General features: G+C 43.4%; 1 protein-coding gene across 2 annotated transcripts in view; it reads left to right on the top strand.

Moving 5' to 3' along the window:
• Nucleotides 1-24,945, top strand: part of LOC121578006 (plexin-B1) — a 131,084-nt gene that overhangs the window by 17,031 nt on the left and 89,108 nt on the right. For both annotated transcript variants that reach the window (XM_045223749.1, XM_045223748.1), the window contains exon 2: nt 10,071-10,161. The gene's annotated coding sequence lies outside the window, so the exon portion shown is untranslated. The remainder of the gene's footprint in view (nt 1-10,070; nt 10,162-24,945) is intronic.

Raw genomic sequence — 24,945 nt, 5'->3', positions numbered from 1 at the left:
AGCGTTTAATAGACACTAAAGTTTTGGTCAGTGACCCATCAAAGTATTCCAAAGTTTGTGTAAAGTGCACACTTGTTTATGTCTTCATATGCAACTATACAGGCTGGGTGGAGAACACAAATAGAACCCAGACGTATTCTTCAGTTATGTGTCCAAGCACGCAGTGACAGTTTGGGCCAAGCACATTCCACAAATTTAGGGGTTAACCCCAAAAATGTTAAGAAGTGGGTTGAAAATAAAAACAGGAACTTGTCGTGCACACAAACACACAGATCTCCGGGGGCTGAGATACAATGAAAGTGTTTTTATTTTGCTGCCTGTGAATGTAGCTGGCATGGTCATTGGCAGATCATGTTTCAGTGTATGGGTCTCAGTCTCTGTATACTCTCAACTGTCTGTTGGATCCAGCAAAGTTCATTTATCTCTTTTGTCCTCAGCAGGACAGGTTGGTTATAGCTGAACTGACACCAGTGGGTTTGTCAGAAGTCTTGACCTTTATCAACAGGACAGAATTCTACCACAATTGCCTATTTATTGAATCTTCACTTGAACAATGAATGTTGGGACAAGGCGTCATTGATGATATTGCATTTACCATTGATGAGGGCGTTGTTGTTGACCTTGTAGGTTGAAATAGTACTGCACTTGTTTGTTACCAGTCAAGGTGAAGAAGGCACTGCGTTGCCAAAACGTTGTTTATTAGTTTTACCCAATAAATAGTTGGGAGCATGTATAGAATGCGCGACTTACTTTTTCTGCAGTTTACTCTTCATTTGTCAGCTCCTCTACAAACATTTTTGGGTGTGCGTCAGCTCATGCTTTCTAGTAGGGCCGGGACAATACCAGTATCGCAAAACCTCGTTAGTATCGTGGCAAGGAAACAAACAGATTTAACTTCTTTAGAAAAACAGCCTTAATGTTGGAAACAAACATCATTGTTGTCATCCAGAGTCACATGTATTTATTTTCCAAGCTATAGGACACAATATTTGACATACAACAGGTTTTTAAAGGACCAAATAGTTTGGTGTGCTTCGTATTTTAAATGTTTTGCCTTGTAAAAATAAATTGCGATACTGGTATCATTACAGCCTTACTTTTTACTAGACCACTCAAGGTGAAGACGCAACAGTAGTCAATTATCAATGCTTATCAACGGTATCCAACAATTGAAATGCTATTTCTAGAGCTTCTAGACATCACTGGAATAGCCACTTGCTCGATGACCCTGAACCTCCCCCATAGTGTCGACAGTCAATCCGCTTCCTATCGACTGCGCGCCACAAATTGATTGTCGTGACACTCCCACGACCGCATGTCCTAGATATCAGTCCATCGACAAGCCGTGGTCTCATTTTACTATGAGTCTCTTGTTACTTCTGGTCTCAATGACTTGAGCGATGGCTCTTTGATTTCTCCTCTTGGCTCTTCTCCAAGTTATGACATTCAAACATCATAATGGAAAATGTGCTGATCTTAACCCCAAGCTTAAGGAAATGGTTTTCATCACATTGACTGCACCCTCTTATCAAGTCAATAATGCATTTCAAAAAGACTATATCTATCATGTTGGTGGTGGATGCTGCTGCAGACAGTCATTGGTCAGACATACTTGGCCTTAGCTGTTCTTCAAATGATCTGATTTGACTTGAAAAGCAGCTTATTGCAGCATTTGATGACTGCAGAAATGAACAACCATCTCAGAGGCTGGAGATAAATCTTCCCATGGATCTCTGCTCCCCTGTTTTGTGTTTGTTAAATCAAGTGGAACAAATCATGGAATGTCCTTTTCATTTAACTTTGATTAATTAGCTGATCTTGGCCCTATGAGATCCTTAGTCTACTCGTTTGTTCCAATCTGTTGATTCTCATTGAGATGAAAGTTTTGGAAAAGGGAAGAGTGTAGGATAACTCTGTGATCGAGAAATGAGCACAGTGAGAAATATGAAGAGGCAAATTCTAGAGTCTGACTGTCTTGTATTTCTTGGCCCATAAAAGACAGTTGTTGAATGAGTTGCTTATTGGCATGAGTCAAGCTCACTTCTCTCCTCGGGATGTCTGGTTAAGTTGCTAACAAAGCTAGACAGTGTCAAAATACTAATGATAATTTTGAAGCAAAGTAACAAACCTTTCTCAAAATACTTAAGTGCCAAGGGAAAAAAGCCTATCACTTGCAAATTCAGATGACATTTTGATGCAAAACACTTTTGAATCAGGAACACAAACCTTGCTTTTGTTACAATGCCCCCAGTCATCATTACTATTTTGACATACTAGTCACTAAATTGTCACACTAGAAAGGACCAAACCTGGCAATATCGTCAGAACTGATTCGCCCTATTTTGCGGAGATGAGGAAGCGGACTGTGGTCAGGCCGCTGGAGAAAGGCCAATGTGTCACCCACTGACACATTTTGCATTGAGGATATCCATCCACACTGATTACCCTTAGCTGCTAATTTATGACATCAGCTATCATGTTAAACTAATGAATATGGCAAATGTCGACCAAATCCTGCTTTTTCAGCTATACAAAAGGGAGTCTTTCATGTCACAGTTTGCTGTTACTTGCTGCATTTGCAGATGTAGCATGCAGCTTGGAACATGACTGGAGACATCTGCGATGAACCGAAATTCAGCGGTTGGTTGTAGGCCGGTAAGGCCACGGCCTGACCCGACAAAACCGCATTTTCACTCCTCCAAAGACTCTCGAATGGCTCTCTCTGTCGTTAACATTCTGTGATCTCTGGAGATGTGTGTAAGACTGTCAGACAGACACGCGGCGGGGACGGGCCAGCCCATCGGGCATGTAGAGAAGGGGGAGGGGCTGAGAGACCATCGAGGCTTAGTGGAGAGGGCGGGTGGGGTGGGACAGCTAGAGGGATGTTGACCTCTCACCCTGGGAGTTAGAAAAGCATTGGTAATGAAAGTAGGCAGATTAGACCTAACTGATAGCCTGGGCTGTGTGTGTGTTGTGTGTGTGTGCAACAGGCAAAATACATATAGACTGCACATTTAATCCATGTTCTTTTCCACTAACTGAAAACGGAAACATGCTCATGTGAATGAGAGGTTTTGCACACAAACGCCATGTGTCATTGTCGGATTAAAATGATCGGCTTACTCCCAGTGCGTGCCATTACAGAATTACAGAATTTAATGAGGTAGCCATACAAATATAGGCTAATGCTCATCATTTTGACTTTTTGACAATTCAACTTAATGAAGTTTCTATCTCATCAAAGTGAGTGGAGGGGCCCATTCTCTCCCAGTTCCTCATTATGAAGTAACTCTGAGTAACTCTGGTTAGTGCTTCACATGGCTGCAGAATCATGGCGCCAATGAACATTCTCTTTTTGATAATGTAAAGTAGGCCGACTACTCAAATAAGAAACTGAAGCCTCGATGGCCTTCACTGAAGCCTCTGCCCTTTGTTATGTTTGTTTTGGAGGACTGTGACTGCGTAGACATAAAGTTTGTGGAGTCTGGGGAGCCGATAACGTATTGTTGGTTAGGGAAGGAAGCAATCAGGATAGCATCAGCCATGTGCCAAGTGGTTGGAGAGGGCAAGGCCTTTTGGACAGGATGCTGTGGGGTTATATTTGGGACCCTTTTATCTTCTGCTTGAGAGGAAAAATGAAAACAGTAAATGTTTTGTATTTAGTTATAGCCCCACCGTGGCCAAAGAAGCACTGTCTGCGGTAGAATTATGAACAACAGCTTAACCACCCAAGAAATTGTGGCATTGTTGGTTTTGATGACACTGTGCTCAGGTTTTTTTGATGTGTTAGGGGAATGTGTGTGTTCCAAACCCATCAGAGAGGAAGAATAGAGAAGCTGGTAGAGTGTGTGTGTGTGTGTGTGTGTGCGTGCGTGCATAGCTGGCCAAGGTTTTTACTGGTTGTCAAGCAGTTGCAGTAAGTATGAGAACATCGTTGAGATTTATACTATCTCATGACTTGTATAATCAATGAACAAATCATATGCTCTTTTTCAATATTTATTGAGTTTGCCGACTACGTTTAGAATGTCCTCTTTTGAAGTCCCATTTTCTCACAGCAGCTTTTATATTGAAGGTTCCAAGTTGCTATGACAACCACTTTTTCCCCCAGGCTGTTTACAGCCAACTTGTTTCTGAAGTCCCATGTGGTTTTCCCCCAGGCTGTTTACTGCAAACTTGTTTTCTGAAGTCCTGTGTGGTGTGGCAGGGATTTCTTTAAAAGTATTTTATTTTCTCTGTACGTCTGACCTGATTTACGTTGAGTTGGCCCCATTCGGCCCGGTAAAAAAATGCCTCCTTTATTTGGAGCGCTGGTCATGTCTGAGAGGGCCTTTAGTACAATGAGTGTGATGACACCCCCTCAGAGTGTGTGTGAGGTTTACAATTACCCCTCTGTTTAGTGCTGGTGACCCCCCCCAATTTTGGAAGGGGTGAAATGGGTCATTGAAATGGGTCCAGTCCATTTCATGGCCACAATGGGACCCATTAAAGTAACTGTCCAGTGAAAATCTCAAGTCTTCATATCCAAATAATGTTGTTGACTCATTCCAAACTCTTATTTGTGGCCAAAGCATAAATTGGAGAGAAAAAAAACACTTAAACCCCACCTCAGAACTTTTTTTTTTGGGGGGGGGTTAGATCAGCTTAATATTGCAGATAGATTGTAACTTCCATCAATGTAATTGTCTGCATCACTTCCAATCCCCCATGTTTTTATATATATATACACACACACCCACATACATACATACATTGAGAGCTTCAAGTTCCTTGGTGTCCACATCACCAACGAACTATCATGGTCCAAACACACCAAGACAGTCGTGAAGAGGGCACGACAAAGCCTATTCCCCCTCAGGAGACTGAAAAGATTTGGCATGGGTCCTCAGATCCTCAAAAAATTATACAGCTGAACCATCGAGAGCATCCTGACTGGTTGCATCACCGCCTGGTATGGCAACTGCCTGGCCTCCGACCGCAAGGCACTACAGAGGGTAGTGCGTACGGCCCAGTACATCACTGGGGCCAAGCTTCCTGCCATCCAGGACCTCTATACCAGGCGGTGTCAGAGGAAGGCCCTCAAAATTGTCAAAGACTCCAGCCACCCTAGTCATAGACTGTTCTCCCTGCTACCGCACGGCAAGCGGTACCGGAGTGCCAAGTCTAGGTCCAAAAGACTTCTCAACAGCTTCTACCCCCCAAGCCATAAGACTCCTGAACAGCTAATCATGGCTACCCGGACTATTTGCACTGCCCCCCCACCCCATCCTTTTTACGCTGCTGCTACTCTGTTAATTATTTATGCATAGTCACTTTAACTCTACCCACATGTTCATATTACTTCAACTATCTCAACTAGCCGGTGCCCCCGCACATTGACTCTGCACCGGTACCCCCCTGTATATATAGCCTCCCTACTGTTATTTTATTTTACTTCTGCTCTTTTTTTCTCAACACTTTCTTTGTTGTTGTTTTATTTTAACTTTTTTTTTGTTAAAAATAAATGCACTGTTGGTTAAGGGCTGTAAGTAAGCATTTCACTGTAATGTCTGCACCTGTTGTATTCGGCGCATGTGACCAATAAAATTTGATTTGACATACATACATACACATATATATCCTTTAAAAATATATATATATTCCCCTTTATTACTTTCCAACCCTGCCACCCTTTCCCCACTTGGAGTAAACTAGTGAACAACAACGCCTAGGCCTCTACTTCCAGCCCATACCCACTATCTACATTTTATGGACACAGTCAATTTTACAATAATTACATTTGGTTTGTTCTTTCTCCTGAACTTCTTCTACTCTCAACCTCCGATCATTTTCATGATGTCCATCCGGTTTGCTTCTATATGCCATATCTTTCTAACTGTGCTCCATCACAAAAGCTCCCAACCTACAACCCATACACTTATTATGGACACAGCGTGCCTACATTATTAGTTATCTTGTTATTGTTTGTTGTTAGTTGTTATTAGTCCCATCCTTCAATTCCATTCAACACCTCCCATCTATCTTTTAACACCATCCATATAGGATTTCTATTTGCCATATATATTTCAACTGAACTGTGATGTCTTACAAAAGTTCTGAACCTTTCTATTCTCATTGAAAGGTTGTGCACATCAACAACAACATCAACAACTAATGCTAGCCAGAGCAAGATAAGCTAAAATCTAACGAAGGAACATTAGATAAACCCTCTCAAAAATGTTCAGCTAGTTGCCCGTCAAAATTGCTCTGATAAACGATGGGAAATTGTAGCCAACTCATCCTTCTGCAGCTTGCCTGCAACCAAGCACCCAAGCTAACTGGCTAAAGTTGGCTAGTTTGCTAGCTAGCTACTTCCGGACTCAAATGAGAACACCTCACTCTGACCATTTTACTTGCCCTAGCAGAGCTGGTTATCTAGGCTATTTACATGTTATCTAGAGCGTTCTTGACTAACTATTACTTTTTTTGCCTATGTATACTTACACCGTACATATTCAGCCGGTGTTGTGCGTTCGTAAATTCATCAGTTATTCTACACTCTAGCACACTCAGACGAGAGTGCTCTGAAATCAGAGTAGATAGCCAGAGTGAATTTGCGAACGCAAGAGATATGCTAACTGGATAACAGTCATTCAAGTTCTTGTTAGCTAACCAAATGACACCTGCATCTCTAGCTGTGTATAGCCACTGAAAACGATATGAGGGGAAAAGTCAGTCACTCACCCACTCCTCCAATGGAATGGCATGACATGACATCCTCCTAGCAGCTAGCTACCTACCTAGCTAATGTTAGGGTCCGTGTTTTTAGCTTGCTACATAAATCGATACGCTAGCCTATTAGCCACGTTATGACTGACTTGTGATCATTGCCCTTGCTAGTTTGATTGTATTGACATTTCCAGCCTTAGTTACATTCGTCCGTTTTTGTCCAAAATATTGAGTCATTGAAACTGAAACAGTGCATCCTGAATGGAGGCAGCAAACAATGTACCAGGCCAGCTGAGATTTACAACCTGATATCAATGTTTTTTGGACTACCAAGAAATGTATTGGTGAATTATATGAATCATGCATTGAACTGCATTAATCTATTCTGCCAACAATGCCTTAGTGTACATCATGGAATGTTGAGTCAAATAGAACCTATTTTTAAAACGTCTTATAAAGTTGGTTTTGTAGCATAAACTGGGAATTTGACATGTTTTACTGAAATGATTATATGTCTGTTTTGTTGCAATGTAGTTAAAACACTGTCAGTTCCACTTTAAGACTGAAAAGCCTCCTGCTTGAAACCTCCATTGAATTAATGTGAATGGTGTTGTCTCACAAGTGCCTTTACACAATTCCATCAAGCCCAACCATACAACATACCATTTCCCACCTGTCAGAGGTAGTCAACAGCTGACAATCCAAGATGTGCACAGACTGTGTAGATCTGTGATAAAGGCTCACGCTATCTGGCTATTCTTACGATTTCTGATAACATTATCTGTAGACTGTCTGTCTGCTTAACCTGAGGGACCATTGTGCTACTAATCCCTGAATGGGAAGTCTTAGGGAGAGAACCAACAAGATCTAAGATGACAACGTTCCCCAGTTCAGCCTCCACCAAACTGCATGAAGAAAAACCTAAACATTCAGGTCAAAACGACGAACCAAAAAATAGCCAATATACTGTACAGTATATCCTTGGTTTCTCCATTTGTCTTCATTCAGACGTCAACTCGGGGCCCTAGCAGTCAAGGTGTAGGTAGTGATAAATTAACCCAGCCGGTTAGTTTATCACTGACCTAGACTATGACCTAGCAGCTCAGGTTTTCCCTTGGGTCTGTGCTTGCCTCACCTGAGGGAAGCGTTGCACGGCATGACCCGACAGATCCAGAAATAGGAAGTTTCATGAATGAGCCGGGGCTTAGCTGGCGAAAGGCTTCAGGGTTTCCTGAGTTTTAAATGTGTCGCCATTGCGTTGACAAAAAGCTAAGACAGTAGATGCTACTGCAGTGCAGTCCCCTGGGCAGAAACGTATTGTTTACTTACCACTTCGTCTTTTTACTACCTGTAGGGAGTTCTGGAGTGGCGGGTAGTTTAGTGGTTAAGAGCGTTGTGCCAGTAACTGAAATGTCGCTGGTTCTAATCCCGGAGCTGACTTGGTGAAAAAATCTGTCGACGTGCCCTTGAGCAAGGCACTTAACCCTAATTGCTCCTGTAAGTCGCTCTGGATAAGAGTGTCTGCTAAATGACTAAAATGTTTGACCGAATGTTGGCACTGTTTACAGGTAGCATTCCTTGACAATGGCTGTCTTTTTGAACTCCTTTGAAGAAGTTAATAACATTCTTTACAATCACCTAAGATGCATAATCAAGGTCCACAATGTGATTTGTAGTCGGAATGAATAAGCTTAAAGTCCTACTCCAGTCTCCTTTTCAGCTCATATATGACCTGATTTTACTTAACAAGGCACATCTCAATAGGTGGTCCAGGTGTACTCTGACATAGCACAAGTGTGTGTGTGTGTGTGTGGCGGGGGCGGGGCTTTCCTCTTTTTGTTCTTTATTGTTCCTCAACAAAGGGGGGAGGCCGATGACATCAGTGGGCACCATCAGACAACCTTGAATGTCCTACTCCATGAAGTTTGTACTTGTCAACAAAAAAAACTATTTTGCTGAAAACATTTTCTTCTCCCTAATGTGTGTATGTTACTGTACTTATACATGGGATATTGTTTTGCAACAGGAAAAGTTAAAAGATCTTTGGGGTACCTCTTTAATCTGGGTCTGGTAAACCGCCTTTTTAAGTCTGGTCCGTCTTTGATCCATTTTTGTTTGGCGTAGCGAAATCACAATGTTATGTCTGGTTAAGTGGTAGTCCAGTTTAATGAGTGACATTTACTCTGGCCTACTCTGTTTTGTATGGTTGATTTAACTTAATGTCTTGTTCCTAACTGGTAATAATGCTTATTATGCAATATGTCCAGTAATTCTCTGATCGTGGCGTGTGGGAGTCTCTTTAAAAGCACTACAATGGGCCCTGTTAAGGCGTCAGCATGCTTCAGTTTGGCTGGCGCCTAGTCGAACCCGGCTAGCCAAACCGAAGGAGTGAGCTCGCAATACTCCCTTAAAAAATCTTCACTTGAAAAAGGAGAAAAAAGCGGCAATAGTACTGTTTGTCCATTTTGAGACTCCGTAGCCCTCCAAAATGGTCAGAATTAATCCAAGATAATTTAAGAAATCTGTTATTAATTTGGAAGTTTTTGCCGAAGAGATCTTAGTCACGCAATTTTACATTGAACTAAGATGTTTGGTGCAGTATTTTTCTATGAAAAAATGTGCCTGAAAACGAGTAATCTCTCGTTGAATGACAACAAAGACTTTATTGAAGAATCCCTACTGTTGACCAATCACAGACGAAGGGGCGTAGACTTCGGCTCTGAACTTCGGCTTGCCTCCAGAATTTTTTTTGTGTGCCTGAACAGCCGAAAAAACCCTCACCAAAGTCCAAAACGAACAAAAACTTCACAAAATGTTGTCTTAATATATGCACGAACTCTACCGAACTGTTTCAGCTGGGAAGCATGTGGACACCTTTATGTTCTGCCAGAACCCTTTGTGTTTGTTTCATATGTCTGCCTTTTTAATGGTGACATTTGTGTTTCGCTTCGTTCCTCCATGTTCAGCTTGGCTTTTGTGTTTCGCCTCTGACAAAGGCTTCCTTGACCTAATTCTGTAGGCCTCACCTGGGCAGTATGAACAATAATGGTGATGTGTGACTCAGGCTAAACATTTGCATAGGTTTAGCTCCTGCCAGTGGGAGAAAGATCATTAGCATATAATTGCATATGTAGCAGCCTTCAAATGATTCCTCTTTTTAGCCTGTTAGCCTTTTAGCAATATGATAATGTATTCATAATAGGAAATGCTGTAGCCTAGTAGCAAGTACTTTTTAGATAAATGTACAAATATTTTTACTTCTATGTTTTCTTATGCTTATCCACTAGTAGTGCAGACCTGTAAAAAAAATTAAGCATCAAGGTCCTTTGTTTGATTTAATCTCCTCTCTTCTTCTCCTCCAGGTTTGGACTGGTGTACATGGGGGACCAGCAAGTGTAATTCTGGGACGTTTGCAATGTCAGCAAAGGAACAGTAGAACTTGTATTTCTACAGGTAATAACCACAAGTTTTTGTCTGTTTCTGATATGGGAGAATGGATGCATGACTGACAGAAAGGAATACTGTGGGAATGGAACGGTATGCTCACACAATAAAACATTACGTCGTTGCCGCTTCCACAGTTTCTCTATTTTTTTATGATTTTCAATGGTCTTAAAAACTATATATGCAAGTTCGCTGTCACACATGTAGAAAGGAGTAAGCAGACATCCTGCCCAGATCATCCAGAAGAAGATTTTGGCCGTTTATTTTGGTACAAAGTCTTATTATAAACCGAGCAGTGCCCGTTATGGCAACAGGAATAACCGTTTCGACTTTCGAGACATTTCCTCTAATTCATCTGAATTATACAATAGCTCAGCACCTGGGATTAGAGTTTATTACCCTCTGGTGACAAATCCACTTCCACGACCGCATCCCAACGCATTCAGCAGCTATTTAAAGTGTCGAAGTCTGGTCCCAATTACCTCCCCAAACCAGAGGATTTGGCCGCTTTGAGGACCAAAGGGCCCTCCTACAGTAGCTTTTATTCGTTTGTTTTCCTTCCCTTTGGATAACCCTCCTTCCTTCTCCCCTACTCCTCTTCTGGCCCAGCCAAGGATTATTTGATTTCTTCCTCCCATACTGACCTTGGTTATGTAAACTTGCCTCCTGATTCCACCCAGTCCAAGTTGCCACTTTGCCAGCTCGGAGCACTAGCTCCCACAAAGCCCAGTGTTTTGATTACATTGTGGAATCGGATCAGGGACTATTTCTTCCCAGGCTGGCCGGGTGGGTGAAAGTGGGGGAGGAAGTGGAAGTGGAGGATTGAAGGCGGGGGGTGGGTGCGTGGGTGGGAGGAAGCTGTTGTGGTGGAACCTGGAGGGTCGTAGTGTGTGTGTATGTGAGAGCCGTTTATGCCTCCGCTAACCTCTTCTCGTGGCCCTTGTGGCAAAGCAACCACCATTATATCACAGCAACCGTATCCGTTTTATTCCCATTTTTTTTATTGCCCGTCCTAACCCCATTATTCAACTTGTTCCCCACAAAAGCCAACCATTGAGGAAACATTTGGGAAACGACTGTGGCCGTTCAAACCTTTTTTCATCAGCACCCTTTGGACTCCCTCCCTCTATTCTACGGCAACAGGTGTCACCATGATAAAAACATTTTGTTCTCGGTTCAGTAAACCCTTTTCCACTATTAGTCTTTCTGGTCGCCTGGTTAGCCAAATGCTCCGGAAACGCTGAAGAAAACCTTGAGGAAACGTTAAGCAGACATTTGTCAGTGGCTCGCTGTCGCAGGTTATCACTGAGGAACCTTTTTGGCTCCATTAGTTCCCTTAACTCTCAGCATGGTCCCTATGGCTGCAGCAGCACTCAGCCAAGCCTTTTTAAACAGTACTTCCTGTGGCCTTGGGGCGTGTGCCTCCGTAGTGTCTTATTATTGTCTACGTTTTCAATGGGATTTGTCTGGGAGGGGAGTGATGTTATGGTAACTATACATACATACACACACACACAGTGATTTCATTAAGGGAGTGGTGTTTTGGTTGACTGTCGGGGCCTCCCCCTCCTCCCCACGTCCAGTAGCTCTCCTGGAGCCCAACACAACAGTGCCCTGCCTCTATGTTTAGCCAGCTGCTCATCACACACGCCCATATTACAGGGAAATGATCAGCCAGAGCAGACAGGAAACCAGCAGCCACACTGCAGGGGAGGTGTGTGTGCGGCTGCCTGCCTGAACTTTACCCCCAGCAGAGAGAGACTCCCTGAACATCACACACCTGGTCTAGATACTACTATAACCACAGTCTCATCAGACCATGTAATGGTGTCATTCAAAACCCATTGAACAATTTACTTTAGGATTGGTCTTTTAGGAACCGTCAGCAGCAATAATTATACCACGAGAGAGAATAGATAAGACCAATTATATTACTAAAGTACAGCAGATGTGGAAATGTGTTGTTCTGAACTGTGTCCTGTGATTTGAGGTAGGGAAATGACATGCAAAGTATGGCGGAGCTCAATCTGCTCAGTATACTCACCATGTATGGTTTCAGTCAGGTCTATTGATTCCATGCTAAGATCCATGATGGCAGCTTTGTTCCTTGTTTGGCAGTCCTGTTCAACTCCAGGCTGACCATGGCAGACCGTTTTGAAACCAAGCCTAAAGGAACTTTATTAAAATACCAAACCACTTCGTCACTCATAGACTTGTGTACGCGCGTGCGCATACACACACTTCCACTGACATTAGTATCGCTACAACCCTTGTCTTCAGGCCTCTGCAACAAACCCTTGAATAAAGAAATTAGCCTCTAAGTTATAGTTTTTTTCTTCTTTGCCTTCAGCCATGTCTTTCTGCGTGACCATACTCACACCTGAAAGAGTTAATTTACGGCCGTCATGTAATCAGCAGTCTCGATCTACATAGTCTCTTTGTAGAGTAAGTTGACTTTCCTTCACGACGGAGCAGTATTCATAACAAGCAGACAGAAGTAATCAAATCATGTCCCTTTAATCTCCGTCTCACAAACGATGTCCGGCTGTAATGCATTCGCCAGGCCCAAGAAAGAGAGGAGGAGGGAGAGGGAACAGGAAGCACTCCTCCTTCAGAGGTCGTCCTCCGTTCCCTGTCATCCAATGTCACCTCCATCCATCCCTCTCTTCAGTCCGGAATCGTAATCACCACTTGACTGTTTCTGTGACATTCACATTGCCGACTGTAGACGCTCCAGGGTTGGAGAGTAGACTTCCCCCTTTATCAAAACATTTTCGGATCTAATGCTCCGTTGCTCAAGTACAGAACATGGGAGGGGTAGTGGTTGTAAGATTGGTTCCTCGCCTTTGATGCCGAGGACTTAAATATCCTGCACTGTCAAAGAAGGGCTTTGAAATGTTAGTGGGTCAATCCCTTGACAGGTTTGCAACTGTGCATACGTTTGGGCCAGCCCTGAAACGGCTCTCGTAGAACCATTCTGTGTGGCCAGTTGCTAGACCATAGTGGCTCAGTTGGTGGAGCAAAACGCTTGCAGCACCAAAGGTTGCGGATTCCCGCTTGGGCCACCTAATATACGAAAATGTATGCACACATGACTAAGTTGCTTTGGATAAAAGCTTCTGCTAAATGTAATATGTTATGTTATATACACTCACTGGCCAGTTTATTAGGTACACCACCCCTTTCATGAAAATGGATCGCTCCTACAGACAGTGAGTCACGTGGCCGTGGCTTGCTATATAAAGCAGGCAGACTGGCATCGAGGCATTCAGTTACTGTTCGATTAAACGTTAGAATAGTAGAATAGGCAAAACGAGTGACCGAAGCGACTGAGTGTGGCATTATCGTCGGTGACAGGCACGTCGAATCCGGAATCTCAGAAAAGGCCACCCTCCTGGACTTTTTATGCATGACAGTGTCTAGAGTTTGCAGAGAATGGTGCGACCAAAAAAATAACATCCAGTCAGCGGCAGTCCTGGGGGCGAAAATAGCTCATTGATGAAAGAGGTCGAAGGAGAATGGTAAGAATCATGCAGGCTAACAGGCGGGCCACAAACAGGCAAATAACGGAGAAGTACAACAGTGGTGTGCAGAACTGCATCTCGGAACGCACAACTTGTCGCTGAAATAGCCGATTCCACTAATTTTGAAAGGTTGTCCATATACCATGTGTGTGTGTTTATATTCACATTACTCATATTTTGCCCAGATATTCATTTGGGATGGCCTGGACTTCCTAAGAATGGGACATTGTACCAATATGAAATTCATGGCGAATATTGTGTAGTGTGAAAGCCGCTTTAGACAGTACAGTCTCTGAGGATTTGGATTAATGTATGCAGGGTCAACTTCTGCCTATAGCCACAGTCTACACAACCACTCTTTTGAAGGGAACTCTAAGTGTCTATCTGGTAGTATGTAGTAGTTTAACACTACATAAGCTATTCAGCTGTTCATTCAGCCATTCATTTCTTTCTGACTTATGTAGGAAGCTATGTTAAATGTTACTCCAAAAATACTAAAATGGTGGTTGGATCGAGGCCTTGGCACTTGGAACTTTCTAGCTCAACTGGGTCACGGCCTGCATTGTGGTTGGTTTTGTTATTCAAATGTATTAATATGGGAAAATATGCCGACCTTGCCGAACGACCGCTGTGGTTTTGTTCACCTTTATTTATTTGTTTGTGTGTTGGTGGGTTGGTCTTTGTTGTTTTTGGGCTGTGCGGATCTGTGAAGACTTTCTAGTCTGTTTGGTTGAACAAAAAATATTTATCCGGAATGTCCGCCATGGGAAATTAAATGATGAACGTTAAATGTCTAAAAAGAAAACTAGAATGTTTCTATATACAGGAATCAATAACGTATTTCCCTGAATACTTTGTTTTTCTCAACCATATGTTCCCTAGTTTTTCTGCAGTTAGGCAGAGTTTTTATAAAGACGGAGTGAGGATATTGGGCATTTTTCTGTGATCTTCAGAAAATCTATACAGTACCAGTCAAAAGTTTGGACACACCTACTCATTCCAGGGTTTTTCTTTATTTTCTACTATTTTCTACATTGTAGTGCTCAGCATAAGTGGGAACTCCTTCAAGACCATTGGAAAACCATTCCAGGTGAAGCTGGTTGAGAGAATGCCAAGAATGTGCAAAGCTGTCATCAAGGCAAAGGGTGGCTATTTGAAGAATATCAAATATATTTTTTGGTTACTACATGATTCCATATGTTATTTCATAGTTTTGATGTCTTCACTATTATTCTACAATGTAGAAAATAGTAAAAAATAAAGAAAAACCCTTGAATGAGTAGGTGTGTCCAAACCTTTGACTGGTAGTATGTGTGTATGTGTGTATGTGTGTATGTGTGTATGTGTGTATGTGTGTGTGTATATGTATGTCCCCTCCTTCACCTCTCTAATTACCCAGTCTTTCTCTCCATCCATCCTCACCACTGAGAACGACGGAGGACAGTAAATGAGGAGGAAGACTGAGGGAGAAGCAGGAAAGAGGGAGTGAGGGAAAGAGGGCAGATTAAGACAGTTGTAGACAGTGAAAAGACAATGGAAGACAGGGACATAAGGACAAAGCGACAGACGGTCATAGAGAGAAACTAATCAATCGAGAGAGACCAAGCAGCTAAAAGGAGAGCTAGAAGGTGCAGAAGATCTGTGGTCTCCGACTGACTGGAGAATCCCCAGAGGTACAGTGGTACAGTTAAACAGACATGGGCCGGACAAAAATGGTCCCCAGGTGCTTAGCCTGGACACTCCCTCTCTCACTCTCTCACTCTGCTAGTCTCCTGGGGAGTTAATGCAAGTTGACAAATTGGGACCTGTCCCCTCCTCTCTTGCTCCATGCTCTAGCCTCACAGACCTCTCCAATTAGAGAGGGTCATATGAGGACTTCAGGAAGCCTTGAATAGGGCCACTCAACCTGGGTCATATGAGGACTTCAGGAAGCCTTGATTAGGGCCACTCACCTGTGTGATATGAGGACTTCAGGAAGCCTTGAATAGGGCCACTCACCTGTGTGATATGAGGACTTCAGGAAGCCTTGAATAGGGCCACTCACCTGTGTGATATGAGGACTTCAGGAAGCCTTGAATAGGGCCACTCACCTGTGTGATATGAGGACTTCAGGAAGCCTTGAATAGGGCCACTCACCTGTGTGATATGAGGACTGTCTTACAGTAAACACAGCTGTGGGAATGTAGAGTATATGTGAAAATGGCACCAATTTGTGTGTGTGTGCATGAGAGGTGAGGTAGCTGTCGTTGTGTTATGCTGAGGGTTGTTTCTATCTGATGAATAAAGGCAAGGGTGATTTAGGGGGTTGGGTGGGCAGACATTGTTTTGTCATGGCTGGTCAGGAATCCGGACTGTTTTCAGTGTGTTGATGCTCTGTTATGATTACTGTCTTTGATTGTATCTCAAGGACTGCTGAACAAGGCTCTCCTAACGAGGATGGACCGCACTAAAGAGAAATTAATGAAGACGCTAGGGAATTGGAGGAGCAGAAGGTGGCTTTTTTTTGTGAGCGTAATTATCAGTCTCAGCATCTGTTACCAGACTTTGTTTTGTTTTTATGCACAAAGATCCAAGGGTCTGCTTTAGAAGAACGTAGTCTCTCTTCATCGTTGTCCAGCGCCAGAAGGACTGTTCATAGAACCCTCCTCAAAATCCATTTGAATGCTCTTATCAACACATTAATAGTCATTGACTTTCTAAGATTCTAAGAAATGATGTACACACAAACCAACAGGCTACTCTAGCATGTTTGTGTGAATGATATGCAGTATAGTGATGTGTCCATAGTGGTTACTTTAGCTTCCAAGTACTAAGTCATGTTTTGCAGAGGGGTCAAATACTGTACTTATTCCCTCATTAAAATGCAAATCAATTTATAACATTTTTGACATGCGTTTTTCTGGATGTTTTTGTTGTTATTCTGTCTCTCACTGTTCAAATAAACCTACCATTAAAATTATAGACTGATGATTTATTTGTCAGTGGGCAAACGTACAAAATCAGCAGGGGATCAAATACATTTTTCCCTCACTGTAGATAGCATGTCCAGGTAGGATAGTGTATTGTTAGATAGATAGATAGCATGTCCAGGTAGGATAGTGTATAGTTAGATAGATAGCATGTCCAGGAAGGACAGAGTAGTGAATAGTAGTTAGCGGGCTGTCTGCCCTATCCTCCTGGTAACAGTGTGGGAGCGTGGACTGAGGATATAGGCTGTCAATCCTCCATCATGACTCCACACTGAGCATGGGGAAGGGGACCCTCTTAGCAAAACGTGTGTGCGCGTCTTTGTTCTTTTGTGCCTAATAAAGAACTATACAATGCACACTGGTAATTCAACACTATGGACAGACTGATCTACACACCCCTTATAAGATATTGAAGAAAATGGAAACCTCACTTAATGTAGGCTAACTGACAATACATTGTGAATAGACATTGCAGAATGTAAAACATTTAATAAAAAAATACATTGCTTAATGTACAAACAACAACTAAAATCATATGAGATCTAAATGATTCATGGCATAGCAATGAGGGCCAGTAGTAGAGTTGGGGTGGGGCTATAATGAGGGCCAGTAGTAGTTGGGGTGGGGCTATAATGAGGGCCAGTAGTAGAGTTGGGGTGGGGCTATAATGAGGGCCAGTAGTAGAGTTGGGGTGGGGCTATAATGAGGGCCAGTAGTAGAGTTGGGGTGGGGCTACAATGAGGGCCAGTAGTAGAGTTGGGGTGGGGCTACAATGAGGGCCAGTAGTAGAGTTGGGGTGGGGCTACAATGAGGGCCAGTAGTAGAGTTGGGGTGGGGCTACAATGAGGGCCAGTAGTAGAGTTGGGGTGGGGCTACAATGAGGGCCAGTAGTAGAGTTGGGGTGGGGCTACAATGAGGGCCAGTAGGAGAGTTGGGGTGGGGCTATAATGAGGGCCAGTAGTAGAGTTGGGGTGGGGCTACAATGAGGGCCAGTAGTAGAGTTGGGGTGGGGCTACAATGAGGGCCAGTAGTAGAGTTGGGGTGGGGCTACAATGAGGGCCAGTAGTAGAGTTGGGGTGGGGCTACAATGAGGGCCAGTAGTAGGGTTGGGGTGGGGCTACAATGAGGGCCAGTAGTAGAGTTGGGGTGGGGCTACAATGAGGGCCAGTAGTAGAGTTGGGGTGGGGCTACAATGAGGGCCAGTAGTAGAGTTGGGGTGGGGCTACAATGAGGGCCAGTAGTAGAGTTGGGGTGGGGCTACAATGAGGGCCAGTAGTAGAGTTGGGGTGGGGCTACAATGAGGGCCAGTAGTAGAGTTGGGGTGGGGGCTACAATGAGGGCCAGTAGTAGAGTTGGGGTGGGGCTACAATGAGGGCCAGTAGTAGAGTTGGGGTGGGGCTACAATGAGGGCCAGTAGTAGAGTTGGGGTGGGGGCTACAGTGAGGGCCAGTAGTAGAGTTGGGGTGGGGCTACAATGAGGGCCAGTAGTAGAGTTGAGGTGGGGCTACAATGAGGGCCAGTAGTAGAGTTGGGGTGGGGCTACAATGAGGGCCAGTAGTAGAGTTGGGGTGGGGCTACAATGAGGGCCAGTAGTAGAGTTGGGGTGGGGCTACAATGAGGGCCAGTAGTAGAGTTGGGGTGGGGCTACAATGAGGGCCAGTAGTAGAGTTGGGGTGGGGCTACAATGAGGGCCAGTAGTAGAGTTGGGGTGGGGCTACAATGAGGGCCAGTAGTAGAGTTGGGGTGGGGCTACTGTGAATAGGGGTCTATTGTTCCTCTTTAACTGGTAGCTTCACTCTCTTGGGATTATCCAATAACCCTTTCACTGGTGTAGGACTCATTGTCGTGTGTGTGTGTGTGTGTGGTGTGTGTAGGCCTAGTGTTTGCAGTATGTCTGCGTAACAGCAGCAAAATGGGCAGCAAATGTTGATGTATGCTGTCTGTGTGTGCCTTCTGTGTATAGTAAGGGTGTATCATCATGGGTAGTGTGGGTGTGTGTGTGTGGGTGTGGATCAATGCCCCATCTAGATCTGCCCATCAGTGTTAACAGGAGGAGAAGAGCGTGACAGAGAGCTCATCTGTGTTTACATGGGGTTATAGTAACCCTGTGGTGACTGAGGTCCATACTGTGTATGTGTGTGTCTGCGTGGGTAGGTTTACATGTGCTTGCATGTGAATTGACAGTTGTGTGTGTGTGTGTGCGCGCATTCCCCCCTCTTTCCTTTAAGCTTCCAACATCCCGCCAAACCTCCACACACACACACACACACACACACACACACACACACACACACACACACACACACACACACAGAGAGAGAGAGTCCTATTTGTGGTCAGCAGGAGGGTGCTGGGGTGCTGGAGGGTTGTCCATTGTGTTTTAAATAAAGCTGATTGGAACAGAAGGAATAAGAAATCCCCCTCTACCCTAGACCCCCCCCCCCTTCTATTCCTCTGTCCCTCTCTGTCACACTATCTCTCTCAATATTTGTCTCCCTTTCTCACTCTCTATCATTCTTTCTGTCTCTGTCTTTCTGTGTCTGTCTCTCTCTCAATTCAATTCAGTTAATTGGCATGGGAAACATATGTTAACGTTGCCAAAGCAAGTCAAATAGATAATAAAGAAAAGTCAAATAAACAATAAAAAATTAACAGTAAACATTACACTCACACAAGTTCCAAAAGAATAAAGACATTTCAAGTGTCATATTATGTCTATATACAGTGTTGTAATGATGTGCAAATAGTTAAAGTACAAAAGGGAAAATAAATAAACATAAAGTTAGGTTGTATTTACAATGGTGTTTGTTCTTCACTGGTTGCCCTTTTCTTGTGGCAACAGGTCACAAATCTTGCTGCTGTGATTGCACTCTGTCTCTCTCTCTCTCTCTCTCTCTCTCTCTTGCTCTCCTCCGGTCTCTCTCTGTGTCTCCCTGTGTGTCTCTTTCTGTCTGAATCTCTCCCTTTTTGGCAGCCACCTTTTCCCTCCTCAATGTGGAAATATGGGACCAGTGTCTTTTCATTGGGACACCACTGTTGGGGTGGCTCATCCATCATGGCCTGTCTTCACCCCAGACCCACCCCCTCTCTTCTCCTGGTTGGTTTGACTGGTCCCTTGGGGAGATGAGTGGACTGGACCATTGGGACACAGATGGAGGGGTGAGGAGGGGAGGGGGAATTCCACTTTGGTTAACTTTATGACTGGACCTCTTATGGATTTCCTATCAATCCCAAAGGAGAGGGTCGAGGGTTTTTTTTTTTTTACCTCCACTGGCTTTGTTGTGGTAGATGAGGGGTGTTTTTTTTACCTCCGCTGGCTTTGTTGTGGTAGATGAGGGGTGTTTTTTTACCTCCGCTGGCTTTGTTGTGGTAGATGAGGGGTGTTTTTACCTCCGCTGGCTTTGTTGTGGTAGATGAGGGGTGTTTTTTACCTCCGCTGGCTTTGTTGTGGTAGATGAGGGTGTTTTTTACCTCCGCTGGCTTTGTTGTGGTAGATGAGGGGTGTTTTTTTACCTCCGCTGGCTTTGTTGTGGTAGATGAGGGGTGTTTTTACCTCCGCTGGCTTTGTTGTGGTAGATGAGGGGTGTTTTTACCTCCACTGGCTTTGTTGTGGTAGATGAGGGGTGTTTTTACCTCCGCTGGCTTTGTTGTGGTAGATGAGGGGTGTTTTTACCTCCGCTGGCTTTGTTGTGGTAGATGAGGGGTGTGTTTTGTGTGTGTGTGTAGGATCTGACCTCTCTGGTTATCAGCTGCTGGGCAGCTGTGTACCTGACACCATATAATCATTGATATTGATCACATTTAGGAGCAATATTTAACCAGACCTCAGGCTATAACTATATCTTCTATATACAATGACAAAACATAGTGTCAAAGGGCACAATGTACTAGCACCTACAGTTGAAGTCGGAAGTTTACATACACCTTAGCCAAATACATTTAAACTCTGTTTTTCACAATTCCTGACATTTAATCCTAGTAAATATTCCCCGTCTTAGGTCAGTTAGGATCACCTCTTTATTTTAAGAATGTGAAATGTCAAAATAATAGTAGAGTGATTTATTTCAGCTTTTATTTCTTTCATCACATTCCCAGTGGGTCAGAAGTTTACATACACTCAGTTAGTATTTGGTAGCATTGCCTTTAAATTGTTTAACTTGGGTCAAACGTTTCGGGTAGCCTTCCACAAGCTTCCCATAATAAGTTGGGTGAATTTTGGCCCATTCCTCCTGACAGAGCTGGTGTAACTGAGTCAGGTTTGTAGGCCTCCTTGCTCGCACACACTTTTTCAGTTCTGCCAACAAATGTTCTATAGGATTGAGGTCAGGGCTTTGTGATGGCCACTCCAATACCTTGACTTTGTTGTCCTTAAGCCATTTTGCCACAACTTTGGAAGTATGCTTGGGGTCATTGTCCATTTGGAAGACCCATTTGCAACCAAGCTTTTACTTCCTGACTGATGTCTTGAGATGTTGCTTCAATATATCTACATAATTTTCCTTCCTCATGATGCCATCTATTTTGTGAAGTGCACCAGTCCCTCCTGCAGCAAAGCACCTCCACAGCATGATGCTGCCACCCCCGTGCTTCACGGTTGGGATGGTGTTCTTCGGCTTACAAGCAACCCCCTTTTTCCTCCAAACATAACGATGGTCATTATGGCCAAACAGTTCTATTTTTGTTTCATCAGACCAGAGTACATTTCTCCAAAAAGTACGATCTTTGTCCCCATGTGCAGTTGCAAACCGTAGTCTGGCTGTTTTTTGGCGGTTTTGGAGCAGTGGCTTCTTCCTTGCTGAGCGGCCTTTCAGGTTATGCCGATTTATAGGACTCGTTTTACTGTGGATATAGATACTTTTGTAACTGTTTCCTCCAGCATCTTCACAAGGTCCTTTGCTGTTGTTCTGGGATTGATTTGCACTTTTCGCACCAATGTACGATCATCTCTAGGAGACAGAACGCGTCTCCTTCCTGAGCGGTATGACGGTTGCGTTGTCCCATGGTGTTTATACTTGCGTACTATTGTTTGTACAGATGAACGTGGGACCTTCAGGCGTTTGGAAATTGCTCCCAAGGATCACCCGAGACTTGTGGAGGTCTACAAAAAAAATTCTGAGGTCTTGGCTGATTTTCTTTTGATTTTCCCATGATGTCAAGAAAAGAGGCACTGAGTTTGAAGGTAGGCCTTGAAATACATCCACAGGTACACCTCCAATTGACTCAAATGATGTCAATTAGCCTATCAGAAGCTTCTAAAGCCATGACATCATTTTCTGGAATTTCCCAAGCTGTTTAAAGGCACAGTCAACTTAGTGTATGTAAACTTTTGACCCACTGGAATTGTGATACAGAGAATTATAAGTGAAATAATCTGTCTGTAAACAATTGTTGGAAAAATGACTTGTGTCATGCACAAAGTAGATTTCCTAACCGACTTGCCAAAACTATAGTTTGTTAACAAGAAATTTGTGGAGTGGTTGAAAAACCAGTTTTAATGACTCCAACCAAAGTGTATGTAAACTTCCGACTTCAACTGTATCAGGCTGGTTGCCTTGGCTCTATCTCAGTTTGTCTTTCCGCAACTTCTCGCATCCTCTCTACTCAACTCCTTCTCAGCCATATTGGAGCAGAAGGTCCAAGGTCCTTTCCTCTGGACACTCTTCTCCAATTCATTTTGAGAAGGAGGCGAGGAGAGAGGATGCAAAGAATTGAGGAAAGATGTATTGAGGAAGAGCCTTTGTGTTGCTCTTTTGAAACTGCCATAAATAACATTACTGGATTTTAATTTCAGTATACTTCAGAACACACACAATGATAATTTTAGCTTGGCTAATTATTAACTGTAGGGCAGTGTCCCGAATGGCATCCTATTAACTATACAGTACTTTTGACCAGAGGTTATGGGCCCTGGACAGAAGTAGTGCACTGTAGGGAATAGGGTGTCATTTGGTACGCATGCTTAGAAATGCCAATTAGACACATTCCTTTTCAATGTGAGTAAATATCCTCCCGCCTCATCCTTGATGGTGAGATGATTAAACAGGAGGTGTGTGTGGGGTTGTTCCTTCCAAGGTCCGGTCAGAGAGACCTTGTTTATGATGTGAGCCGCACCGTAGTGTACTAGACTGATGGTATGGTTGATGGTTGGTGTGTGTTGTGTGTGACCCTTGTGCTGTCTGGGACACTGTGATGAATGGGGCTGTTCGAGTGGAGGTGTAAGACTTGACTGTGGAGTGTTGTCTAATGCGCACACACACACACACACACACACACACTTTGACGTTGTTGTCTGTCCCCCTATCCTTAAGGCTGTTTGGGTGCGGCATCTTGCCTGACGACTCAAACTGAATTATTCCGCTGCTCTATGTTCGCTACATACTTCAGTCTGAGACTGTCATCGTTGAAGTCGTTTGTGGCAACGTCAAAATGAGGGGTGTTGTACAAAACAAAGTAATCAGTGATTGGTTAGAGATGATCCAATCAGAGTATCAAAGCCAATTACACATGTTCTAAAAGCCGCTTTACCCAACCTAGCGGTTTCTGGGACCAATCAGAACGGTTAGAATGTGTTTGCGTTATAGAAGTCGAATGGGGAGGTACTCGGATCCAGACTCACTACGGAGAAGAAACTAATGTCCGTGGGCTTAGCGTTTGGCCGGAGCAAAGAGTCTGGGTAGCCAGGCAATGTGGTATCATCTCTGACCATGTTTAGAATAATGCCTTGTAATGCTTTTTAATGCTTTGTAACTTAAGCTCTATACCTTGTATGTGAATCCATTTTGTTTTCCAAAGTAAGTAAATACACTTGTCTGAGAATGGATTCTAAATACATTTCTTCATTTCCTATTACTGTAACTCAACCATAGTCTCTTGCATATTGCTAATTATCTTTATGGAGTCAGATAAACATTTTAATATGTTAACTGCTTAGTCTTATTACAAGTCGCATGTGAAGTATTTATAATATCATAAATTATCAATATTACTGTCCACTACAGTATAACCCTCAAGTATGCTATATTTCTTCTCAGACAGACTGTTCACAAATCTAAAGGCTACACCACTATACAATCACTAGACATCATCTATGAATAGACTATAGTATCTACATCTGTGTATGGTATGTGGTTATAACATTAGCATTAGCATTAGTTGTGGTAGCTAGGTGTAGTCCTCTCTAGATAATCATTGGGACAAAAATACGGACTGACTGGTCAAACCGAAACGGGTCATTTCAAACTGGAACTTTTTCTACTTTTAAAGGCTACATACAAACATAAATATTGCTTTCATTTGATGAAAACATGTCAGACATTTGCAGTGTCTGGCAAATGGTTATAATATGCATGATAACTATTTTCTATAACAGGTTGATGCGTTTCTTAAGCGCATTTCAAAGTTACGAAAATGTCGGTATTCGGAAACGACCTCCGTTCCCAATATGTTGGTTTGACTGAGGTCATACTGAACTGTTACTGAGCCTCCAGTATGTTGGTATAACTGAGGTATTACTGAAGTTTTACTGAGCCTCCAGTATGTTGGTATCAAATCAAATCAAATCAAATCAAATGTTATTGGTCACATGCGCCGAATACAACAGGTGCAGACATTACAGTGAAATGCTTACTTACAGCCCTTAACCAACAGTGCATTTATTTTTAACAAAAAAAGTTAAAATAAAACAACAACAAAAAAAGTGTTGAGAAAAAAAGAGCAGAAGTAAAATAAAATAACAGTAGGGAGGCTATATATACAGGGGGGTACCGGTGCAGAGTCAATGTGCGGGGGCACCGGCTAGTTGAGATAGTTGAAGTAATATGTACATGTGGGTAGAGTTAAAGTGACTATGCATAAATAATTAACAGAGTAGCAGCAGCGTAAAAAGGATGGGGGGGGGGGCAGTGCAAATAGTCCGGGTAGCCATGATTAGCTGTTCAGGAGTCTTATGGCTTGGGGGTAGAAGCTGTTGAGAAGTATTTTGGACCTAGACTTGGCACTCCGGTACCGCTTGCCCGTGCGGTAGCAGGGAGAACAGTCTATGACTAGGGTGGCTGGAGTCTTTGACAATTTTGAGGGCCTTCCTCTGACACCGCCTGGTATAGAGGTCCTGGATGGCAGGAAGCTTGGCCCCAGTGATGTACTGGGCCGTACGCACTACCCTCTGTAGTGCCTTGCGGTCGGAGGCCAAGCAGTTGCCATACCAGGCGGTGATGCAACCAGTCAGGATGCTCTCGATGGTGCAGCTGTAGAATTTTTTGAGGATCTGAGGACCCATGCCAAATCTTTTCAGTCTCCTGAGG

Source organism: Coregonus clupeaformis, chromosome 12 (genome assembly GCF_020615455.1).
Source record: "Coregonus clupeaformis isolate EN_2021a chromosome 12, ASM2061545v1, whole genome shotgun sequence".
In the NCBI taxonomy this organism is placed as follows: domain Eukaryota; kingdom Metazoa; phylum Chordata; class Actinopteri; order Salmoniformes; family Salmonidae; genus Coregonus; species Coregonus clupeaformis.
This window is presented reverse-complemented; position numbering and strand designations above follow the sequence as displayed.